The following is a 10,901-nucleotide window of genomic DNA, read 5'->3' on the forward strand; positions in this document are numbered from 1 at the left end:
CCATCCCATGTCCCCAGTCTCACATCCGTACCGCATGTCCCACAATGTCCTTGTCCCATGTCCCACATCTCCACCCCGTGTCCCACATCCCGGTGGCACTAGGACGTGGCCTTGGACCCACCTGGACTTTCCCTTGACACACCTGGATGAGCCCTGAAGAACCTCCAGAACCTCACAGGAGTGGCACCGGGCACAGAAGGACAGCAGGTGTCCCCAGCGATGATGACAATATCGGGAAAAGGGTGGGGCACCTGTCACCGCATTCCTGGCACCTGCGGCTTCGGTTTCGTCCCTCCCACCTCCTTTTATTGTGACCAAAGGTCCCCCCGGGAGCCATCCGTGTCCCCAGTCCTGCTCCGCCTGCGCCTGGGGACAGTTCCCTGTGCCCATCTCTGTCCCCAACTGCGGGGCCATGGGGGGACGGTGGCAGTGGCCGTGGGGTGGCCCCGCTGTGCTCTGCGTCTGCGTCCTGCTCGTCTGCACAGGTGGGAGCTGGTGGCACCTGGGGACTCCTCCCCCTCCCTGGTGGCACCTGGGGACTCGTCCCCATCCCGGGTGGCACATGGGACCCCCTCCCCAGCCCTGGTGGCACTTGGGGACCCCTTCCCCAACCTTGGTGGCACCTGGGGACTCCTCTCTCCCCTGGGTGGCACTTGGGGACCCCTTCCCCAGCCCTGGTGGCACCTGGGGACTCGTCCTCAGCCCTGGTGGCACATGGGACCCCCTTCCCCAGCCCTGGTGGCACGTGGGACCCCCTCTCCACCCCTGGTGGCACCTGGGGACTCCTTCCCAATCCTGGTGGCACCTGGGACCCCCTCCCCAGCCCTGGTGGCACTTGGGGACCCCTTCCCGTCCCTGGTGGCACCTGGGGACTCCTCCTCACCCCTGGTGGCACTTGGGGACTCCCTCTCCATCCCTGGTGGCACGTGGGACCCCCTCTCCACCCCTGGTGGCACCTGGGACCCCCTCCCCACCCCGGGTGGCACATGGGACCCCCTCTCCCCACCCTGGGTGGCACGTGGGACCCCCTCTCCCCATCCCTGGTGGCACCTGGGGACTCGTCCCCAGCCCCGTGACAGGAGGGAACGGCGTGTTTGGAAATGGGGTGGAACCGGAATCGCCCCGAGGAACGTGGGGTTGGCAGCAAACAGAACGATCCGGGGTCTTTGGGGATGTCCAGGGGTCTTTGGGGGGGATCCAGGGGTCTTTGGGGGTCTCCAGTGGTCTTCGAGGGGGTCCAAGGGTCTTTGGGGGTCTCCAGGGGTCTTTGAGGGGGGTTCAGGGGTCTTTGGGACCCAACCGGGGTCTTGGGATTATCTTTGGAGAGACAAGGGCGTGTCTTGGGGAGGATGTTGTGGATGGGGTCTTTGGAGGTCCAGGGGTCTTCGGAGGTCCAGGGGTCCAGAGTTCTTGGGGAGGGGTCCAGAGTTCTTTGGGGGGGGTCTCCAGGGGTCTTTGGGACGTCATTGGTGGGTTCAGGAGCCAGTTGGGGTCTTGGGATCATCTTTGGAGGATCAAGGGTGGGTCTTGGGGGAGATGTTGGTCTCTGGTGGGTGGGGGGGTCTTTGGAGGGTGAGGGTCTTTGGGGAAGTCCAGGGGTCTTCAGGGAGGTCCAGGGGACTTTTGAGGGGGTCTATGGGTTTTTGAGGTGGGTCCATGAGTCTTTGGGGCCCACCTGGGGATCTAGAGGGTCTGGGAAGTCCTGTGGTCATCTTTGGAGAACCAAGGGTGGGTTTCTGGGGGAGATGTTGGTCTGTGGTGGGTGAGGGTCTCCGGGGAGGTCCAGGGGGTCTTTGGGGTGGATCCAGGGGTCTTTAAGGGGACGTCAATGGATCTTTGGGGTCCCAGGGCTTTGGGATCCCACCTCGAGGGGGATCTTGGGACCAAACTGAGGTATCTTGGAGAACCAAGGGTGGGTTTTTGGGGGAGATGTTGGTCTGTGGTGGATCCAGGGGTCTTTGGGGTGGTCCCAGGGGTCATTGGGGTGGGTCCAGGGGGTCAGTGGATCTTTGGGGTCCCAGGGCTTTGGGATCCCACCGGGGGTGTTGTGACTCACCTCGGGGTCTTGGGAATCTTCACAGGTTCTTTGGAGAACCAAGGGCAGGGCTTTGGGAAGCGCTGGTCAGTGGTGGGTGGGGGTCTTTGAGGGGCTCCAGGTGTCTCTGGGGGTCTCTGTAGGTTTTGGTGGTCCCTGGGTTTTGGGGGATGTTGGGGACATCAGCCAGGGCAGGTCCTGAACAGGTAGGAGATGGTGGGACGGCCACCAGAGAGGGCGTGTCCGTGTCTGCCTGGGGACAACATGGCCGCCACTGCTCCTGCAGGGAGGACAACAGGGGACACCTCAATGGAAGGTTCTGCCGAGCTCCCAGGGACATCTGACACCGCGACTGTCCCCAGAAATGAGGACACGGCCAGCGATGCTGCTGGCGTGGCCACTGAACCACCTGAGTCCATAAGTGACACTAATGACATGGACACGGCCACCAGCAGCCCTATGGTGATGGTCACCTCATCGGACACCCTGAGTGACACCACAGACATGGACATGGCCACCAGCAGCCCTCCTGTGACCCTCACGCCCTCTACCATCTCGACGGTCACAACCAACACAGACACGGCCACCACCAATGCTGATGGGACATTTGAACCCTCTGCCACCATGAGTGACACCACAGACCTGGACACGGCCACCACCAACCCAACTGTGACCTCCAACCCATCCGTCAGCCCAAGTGACACCACAGACCTGGACACGGCCACCACCAACCCAACTGTGACCTCCAACCCATCCATCAGCCCAAGTGACACCACAGACCTGGACACGGCCACCACCAACCCAACTGTGACCTCCAACCCATCCATCAGCCCAAGTGACACCACAGACCTGGACACGGCCACCACCAATCCTACTGTGACCTCCAACCCATCTGTCAGCCCAAGTGACACCACAGACCTGGACACGGCCGCCACCAACCCAACTGTGACCTCCAACCCATCTGTCAGCCCAAGTGACACCACCGACATGGACACGGCCACCACCAACCCAACTGTGACCTCCAACCCATCCGTCAGCCCAAGTGACACCACAGACCTGGACACGGCCACCACCAATCCTACTGTGACCTCCAACCCATCCATCAGCCCAAGTGACACCACAGACCTGGACACGGCCACCACCAACCCAACTGTGACCTCCAACCCATCCATCAGCCCAAGTGACACCACAGACCTGGACACGGCCACCACCAATCCTACTGTGACCTCCAACCCATCCATCAGCCCAAGTGACACCACAGACCTGGACACGGCCACCACCAACCCAACTGTGACCTCCAACCCATCTGTCAGCCCAAGTGACACCACAGACCTGGACACGGCCACCACCAACCCAACTGTGACCTCCAACCCATCCATCAGCCCAAGTGACACCACAGACCTGGACACGGCCACCACCAATCCTACTGTGACCTCCAACCCATCCATCAGCCCAAGTGACACCACAGACCTGGACACGGCCACCACCAATCCTACTGTGACCTCCAACCCATCCATCAGCCCAAGTGACACCACCGACATGGACACGGCCACCACCAACCCAACTGTGACCTCCAACCCATCCGTCAGCCCAAGTGACACCACAGACCTGGACACGGCCACCACCAATCCTACTGTGACCTCCAACCCATCCATCAGCCCAAGTGACACCACAGACCTGGACACGGCCACCACCAACCCAACTGTGACCTCCAACCCATCCATCAGCCCAAGTGACACCACAGACCTGGACACGGCCACCACAAATCCGACTGTGACCTTCACTCCAACTTCCACCATGAGTGACACCACAGACCTGGACACAGCCACCACCAACCCAACTGTGACCTCCAATCCATCTGTCACCATGAGTGACACCACCAACACAGACACGGCCACCACTGACCCTACAGTGACCTTCATTTCATCTGTCACCGTGAGTGACACCACAGACCTGGACACGGCCACCACCAACTCTGTGGTGACCATTACCTCATCTGCCACTATGAGCGACACCACCGACATGGACACGGGAACCACCAACCCAACTGTGACCTCCAACCCATCTGTGACCATGAGTGACACCACCAACACAGACACGGCCACCACTGACCCAACTGTGACTTTCACATCATCTGTCACCGTGAGTGACACCACCAGCATGGACACGGCCACCACCAGCCCAACTGTCACCTCCACCCCATCTACCACCATCAGTGACACCACCGACCTGGACACGGCCACCACTGACCCTACAGTGACCTTCACATCAGCCACCATCAGTGACACAACCAAGATGGACACGGCCACCACCAACCCCACTGTGACCATCACTCCCTCTACGGTCACCACCGACACAACCATGGCCACCACAAGCTCTGCTGTGACCCCCACCACCTTTCCGGACTCGACTGTCCCCAGCGATACCACCACGGCTACATCCAGCCCTACGGTGACACCTACACCCTCTGCGGGCTCAACTGTCACCAGTGACACAACCATGGCCACCTCCACCTCTACGGTGACCCCTACACTGTCTACGACCTCAACTGCCACCACCAACTCAACCACAGCCACCACCACCTCTACGGTGACTCCTACACTCTCTACCACCTCGACTGTCCCCGCCAACACAACCACGACCACCACAACCACCACCACGACCACCACCACCACGACCACCACCGCCATGACAACCACATCCACAACTCCAGGTGAGTCCTCCTCCTTGGTGGCCCTCCATGGCCACGTCTCTTCTCCCTGACCTGTCCCCAATGTTCTCCAGGTGGCTCCTGGGGTTTCTCCAGGTTCTGTCACAGCTTTTGTGTCCTCTGGTCGCTCTGCCAGGTCAGTGCCTGAATGGTGGCACGTGGGAAGATGGGAAGTGCTTGTGTCTCGGGGGGTTCCAAGGTGACCGCTGCGAGGAGGCCGTCTGCCAAAATGGGGGCACCTGGGCCAACAACCTCTGCCAGTGCACCTCAAACTTCCAAGGGGACAGGTGCCAGTACGCCAAGGACGTCGTGGAGATCAGAAACGGTAGGGAACTGCCCCATGGTGGCGTAAGGTGGCCACCAGAGTAGGACCTGGGCTGGGGTCACCTCTGAGGGGTCAGCCGAGGGTTGGGGCCACTCTGAGGGCATGACCTGGGAATGGGGCCACCATGGTGGGACAGACCTGGAATTGTGACCATCTTAGAGGGATCAGCCAGGGGAGAGGACCAGAATGGGACCGCCGTGGTGGGACAGACCTGGGACTGGGACCACCATGGTGGGACAAACCTGTGATTGGGACCACCTCAGAGGGATCAACCAGGGGACAGGACCAGAATGGGGCCACCATGGAGGGCCTGACCCTGGGATGAGTTTGGGTCACCACAGAGGGACCAGTCAAGGAATGGGGTCACCCTGGTGAGACTGACCTGGCATTGGGGTCACCACGGAAGGACCAAGCTGGTCTCCTGACCAGGGTCACCAGGGGTGGGATGGGGACACCAGGGTCTCTTCTTCACGGGTCTTCTTTACTTTGCCAAGTGACTGTGAACGCGACGGTGGAGATGACGACCAAAGTCGACAACAGGGTTTTCACTAAGGAGCTCAACGATACGTTCTCACAGGCCTACAGGGACTTTGAGCAGCAGTTCCAGGAGCAGGTCAGGGCTCGGTGACACCAGGGGTGACCCTGGGGACAACCCCTTGAGGGGGCTGTGGGCCATGATGGGGGCCTGCATCTCCCCTGGCTTCTCTTTGTCTTCCAGATGAGGGAGATTTACAAGCATATCGAGGGCTACCAAGGTGTGAAGATCAATAGCCTGAGGTGAGGTCCCCACCGGTGGCCAGGTGGGGTGGTGACCCTCTCCAGTGCTCCTCTGGGGTGGTTTGGGGTGAAGGGACCCATGGTGGGAGTCAGTTTGATGTGATTCCCTGGGAATTTGGTGCATCCACGTCCCTCCAAGCCATGTTGTGTCCATGGGGTTCCTCCAGGGACGGTCCAGCCCCATGTGACCGTGGTGTCCCTCCACACTGGGAATCCCACACTGGTCCCAGTTTGGCCCAGAGCCAAGCTCCGCCCCTTCTCCCGGCAGAAACGGCAGCATCGTGGTGGACTACGACGTCATCCTGGTGGTCCCCGCCAGCTCCAAGGTCAACGAGACGGTGAAGGTCATCTCCCAGAACCTCGTCAGCGCCTTCCAGGACTACACCGACTGTGACGGGAACTGCACAGGGGGCAACTGTGAGTGACCCGCCAGGGGTCACCCCAAGGCCAGCGCTGTGGGGTCATCTCGCTCTGGGGGTGTCCGGCCTTGGGGTTGTCCACCAGCGGCTCCTCTCTCCTTGCCAGGTTCTTTCTGCTTCAACACCAACTCCACCGCCGTCAACAACTTCGGGGCGCAAGAGGTGGCGGGAAGTGAGTGAAACCCCGTGGGGGGTTTGGGGGTGTGGCCCACCCTCTGGAGCACCCCAAAACCTGAGTCCTGCGTCCCCCACCCTCAGGTACGTGTGACAGAGTCATCCAGGAGGAGTTCCGAGCCTACTACACCCCGTACCTGGCGGACACAGGTGTCATCTGCATCACCCGCTGCAACAGCCGCCACAGGGACCCTCTGCCCTGCGTCTACGGGAGCTGCTCCGTGGCCAGGACGGGGCCGCAGTGCGAGTGAGGACCCTGTCCCCCCCAAAAATGGGTGGTGTCCCCCTCAGAATCTCACGGTTCTCATGGTGATGGTCCCCATGATCTGCCCACTGTCGTGGTCACCGTGACAACCTCACAACTCAGTGGTGACCACCTAACTCGTGATCTCCGTGACCATCCCCAACTCCTGTGGCTGCTGTGGTGACATCACAGCGGTGACCACCTCATTGCCATGGCCACCCCCAACACCATGACCCCAATACCGCAGCCACCCCACCTCCCATGACCACCATGACCATCCATGAGCACCATGACCCCGATGACAACCCCATTGTGGTGACCACCCCACTCCCATGACCCTCATGATGACCCCAACACCAAACCACCCCAGCTCCTATCACCACCATGACCACTCCCATGACCCCCATGACCCCCATGACCTTCATAACTGTCCGTGACAACCCTACCACCATGACCTCCATGACCATGGTGACCCCATCACCATGACTACTGTGACCACCATGGTGACCCCACTGCCATGACCACTATGATCACCATTACCCCAATGACCGCCATGACACCTGCAATCCCCCATGACCACCATGACCAGCATGACCAGTATGACCACGACACTATGACCACCATGACCACCATGACCAGCATGACCAGTATGACCATGACACTATGACCACCATGACCCCTATGACCATGGTGACCACCATGACCACCATGACCACGACACTATGACCACCATGACCCCTATGACCATGGTGACCACAATGACCACCATGACCACGACACTATGACCACCATGACCCCCAAAACCCCCATAACCCCCCCGTGACAACCCCACCACCATGACCCCCATGACCACAGGGACCCCACCACTATGACCCCCACGACTACTATGACCACTATGACCACCATGACCATGGTGACCCCACCACTATGACCACCATGATCCCCAAGACCCCCCATGACAACCCCACCACCATGACCCCCATGACCACGGTGACCTCACCACCATGATCACGATGACCACGATGACCCTCCATGACCACCGTGACCATTCCCACAGCTGCTCGGACCAGGCGGCCTTCTGGTACCAGGACAGCGCCTGCAGCTCCCGTGTCAGCAAGGTGGGCGTGGGCGTGGGCGTGCCGGTGGCCATCTTGGTCGTGGTCACCACTGTCTTCACCATCGTCCTGCTGAGATCTCGGAGGCAGAAGGAAGAGTACAGGTAAATGTGTCACCGTGGGGTCACCGTGGGGTCACCGTGGGGTCACGACGGGGGTCCCGGGGGGGTCCTGACCTCATCGCTGTGGGTCCCACCACGCAGGAACAAGCTGAGGTCGCGCTCGGAGCTGTACGACAGCGAAGACGGCGACTGGAACGGGTCCCAAGGCTTCGCCATGCAGAACCTGGCGGCCACCTGGGAAGGTAACGGGGATGGAGGTGGGGATGGAGGTGGCGATGGAGGTGGGGATGGGGCACAGGGAGGTCTCTGTGACACCCAGAGGTCCCCACGGCGCCTCTTCTCCCACCCCACAGACATGGAGACCCCCAGAGCCACCAACATCAACCTGGACAAGGTGGACACCTCGATGACGGTGGGTGACACGTCCCCCCGGGGGGACCCTGATGTTGTCCTCGCTTTTGTTGTCCCCTCCACACCATCATCATCCTCCTCTCTCCTTCCTCCCCAGATGCACATCCAGAGACCCACCATGGTTCCCCTGAGTGGAGACACCTGAGAGCCAGCGGAGACAGGACACGGGGACACGGGGACACGGGGACGGGTGGCGGGGAGGTGACACAGGGACACAGGGACATGGGGAGTGACGAGGATGGGGAAATCTTCCTCCCCTTGCAGCTGTTTGCACATGTATCTATTTATAATTAAATATATTCTTAGTTTTATTGCCACCCGCTCGCTTCCTGTTGGGGACACAAGGTGACGGGGCCAGGTCTGGGCTGGGGACAAGGCACGAATCCAAGGGAAAACAAATCCGAGGGAAAACAAATCCAAACGAGGAAAACAAAAATCTTGGGGGTGAGGTAATTGTTGAGGGATCGGGGAAGCGCCCTTTGGACACCCCGACCTCGGTGGGTGACGTGTGTGGGACAACGTGCCTTTGTCCCCAGTCACGAACGAAACTTCACCCTGGAGGTTCCTCCGCTCCTTCCCACGGGGACAAAGGGCTGGGAGCAGGGGGTGGGACAGCTCTGGTGGCACAAGGAGCAGGGGACACTGAGGGGGTGACAAGGCGGGGCCACCCTTGGTTATGGGTGACATTGAGGGGGTGACAAGGCGGGGCCACCCATGAGTTGGGGGGCACGTTGAGGGGGTGACAAGGTTGTGGGGGACATTGAGGGGGTGACAAGGTGGGGCCACCCTTGGTTATGGAGTGACACTGAGGGGTTGACAAGGTTTTGGGGGACATTGATGGGGTGACAAAGTCGGGGGGCACATTAAGGAGGTGACAAGGTGGGACCACCCTTGGGTGAGGGGGGACATTGAGGGGGTGACAAGGCAGTGCCACCCATGAGTGGGGGACATTGAGGGGGTGACAAGGTTGTGGGGGACATTGAGGGGGTGACAAGGCGGGGCCACCCTTGAGTCAGGGGGGACATTGAGGGGGTGACAAGGCGGGGCCACCCTTGGGTGAGGGGGACACTGAGGGGGTGACAAGGCGGAGGCACCCTTGGTTATGGGTGACATTGAGGGGGTGACAAGGCGGGGCCACCCATGAGTTGGGGGGCACGTTGAGGGGGTGACAAGGTTGTGGGGGACATTGAGGGGGTGACAAGGCGGGGCCACCCTTGAGTCAGGGGGGACATTGAGGGGGCGACAAGGCGGGGCCACCCATGAGTTGGGGGGCACATTGATGGGGTGACAAGGCGGGGCCACCCATGGGTGAGGGGGACACTGAGGGGGTCCCAAGGTGGTGCCCTCCCTTGGTTATGGGGACATTGAGGGGGTGACAAGGCGGTGCCACCCATGAGTGGGGGGGGGCATTGAGGGGGTCCCAAGGTGGACAACTGACCACCACGACCACGCTCCCCGCCCCCACTATGACCACCACCCTCACCACTATGACCGCCATGACCCCGTGACCCCCATGACCGCCCCAACCTCATGACCTCCATGAACCACCAGCCACCGTGACCACCACGACCCCACCACGCTGTCCCACGTCACGGATCAGGCAGGAGGACACGTCCTCCTCACGTGTTATCTCTTGGCCCTCGGCCAATTCCCTCCTCACCCACCCAGGGCTAAAATCAACAGTTTTATGACTTTTGTTTCCACATTTCTTGGCAGCCGGAGCCGGGAACGGGGACCAAAGTCCCGAATACCCGGAGGTGTGGCCAGGTGTGGCCTCAAACACACCTGGCAGGTGCTGGTATGCGGTGGGAGTGGCCCCTGTGGGAGCAGGTCCCACATGTCACCCCCAAAAATAACTCCAAAAGAGCGGTCAGGGACGCTTGTCCCCTCCCCAGGCCGTCACCAGGGTTGTCCCAGTACAAACCAGTAACACCAGAGACGTTTGAGTGACTTCATTAAGAACCAGAGGGTCCAGCCCCCTTTTTTGGGTGGGGGGGATCCTCACCCTTGAATCTGGGGAGGGAGGGAGGGGGGGACGTGACCTTGGAGGTGGGGACGTGACCTTAGAGGTGGGGACATGACCTTTCAGGTGGGGTCAGGACCCAAAAGTGCTGCTGGAGGTGAGGTCACATCCTAAAAAGTGGGGTCGTGACCCATAGCCGGGGTCACGACCCCAAAAGTGCTCACAGGAGGAGGATGAGGGGTACAGGGAGAGGATGAAGACGAGGGCAGGGGGGTCAAGGTGCCCCCCAAGGAGAAGGTCCAGGCTGTCCTGCAGGGCTGGTGGAGATCTCCTTCCGTGGGGTTGGTGATGGGGATGATGGTGATGATGATGACGGTGATCATGGCGGTGATAATAATGACGGAGGTGACGACGAAGATTTTGATGTTGATCAGGTTGATGGCGATCATGTGGATCATGATGATGCTGATGGTGATGATGGTGATGGTGATGGTGATCATGGTGGTGATAAAAATGACGGTGATGGTGATGATGAAGAAGATTTTGATGTTGATCATGTTGATGGTGATCAGGTTGATCGCAATGATCATGATGATGATGAAGTTGGTGTCAGTGACAATGATGATGATGGTGATGATGAAGATTCCAATGCTGATCATGTTGATG

Source organism: Sylvia atricapilla, unplaced genomic scaffold, assembly GCF_009819655.1.
Source record: "Sylvia atricapilla isolate bSylAtr1 unplaced genomic scaffold, bSylAtr1.pri scaffold_93_arrow_ctg1, whole genome shotgun sequence".
Classification (NCBI taxonomy): Eukaryota; Metazoa; Chordata; class Aves; order Passeriformes; family Sylviidae; genus Sylvia; species Sylvia atricapilla.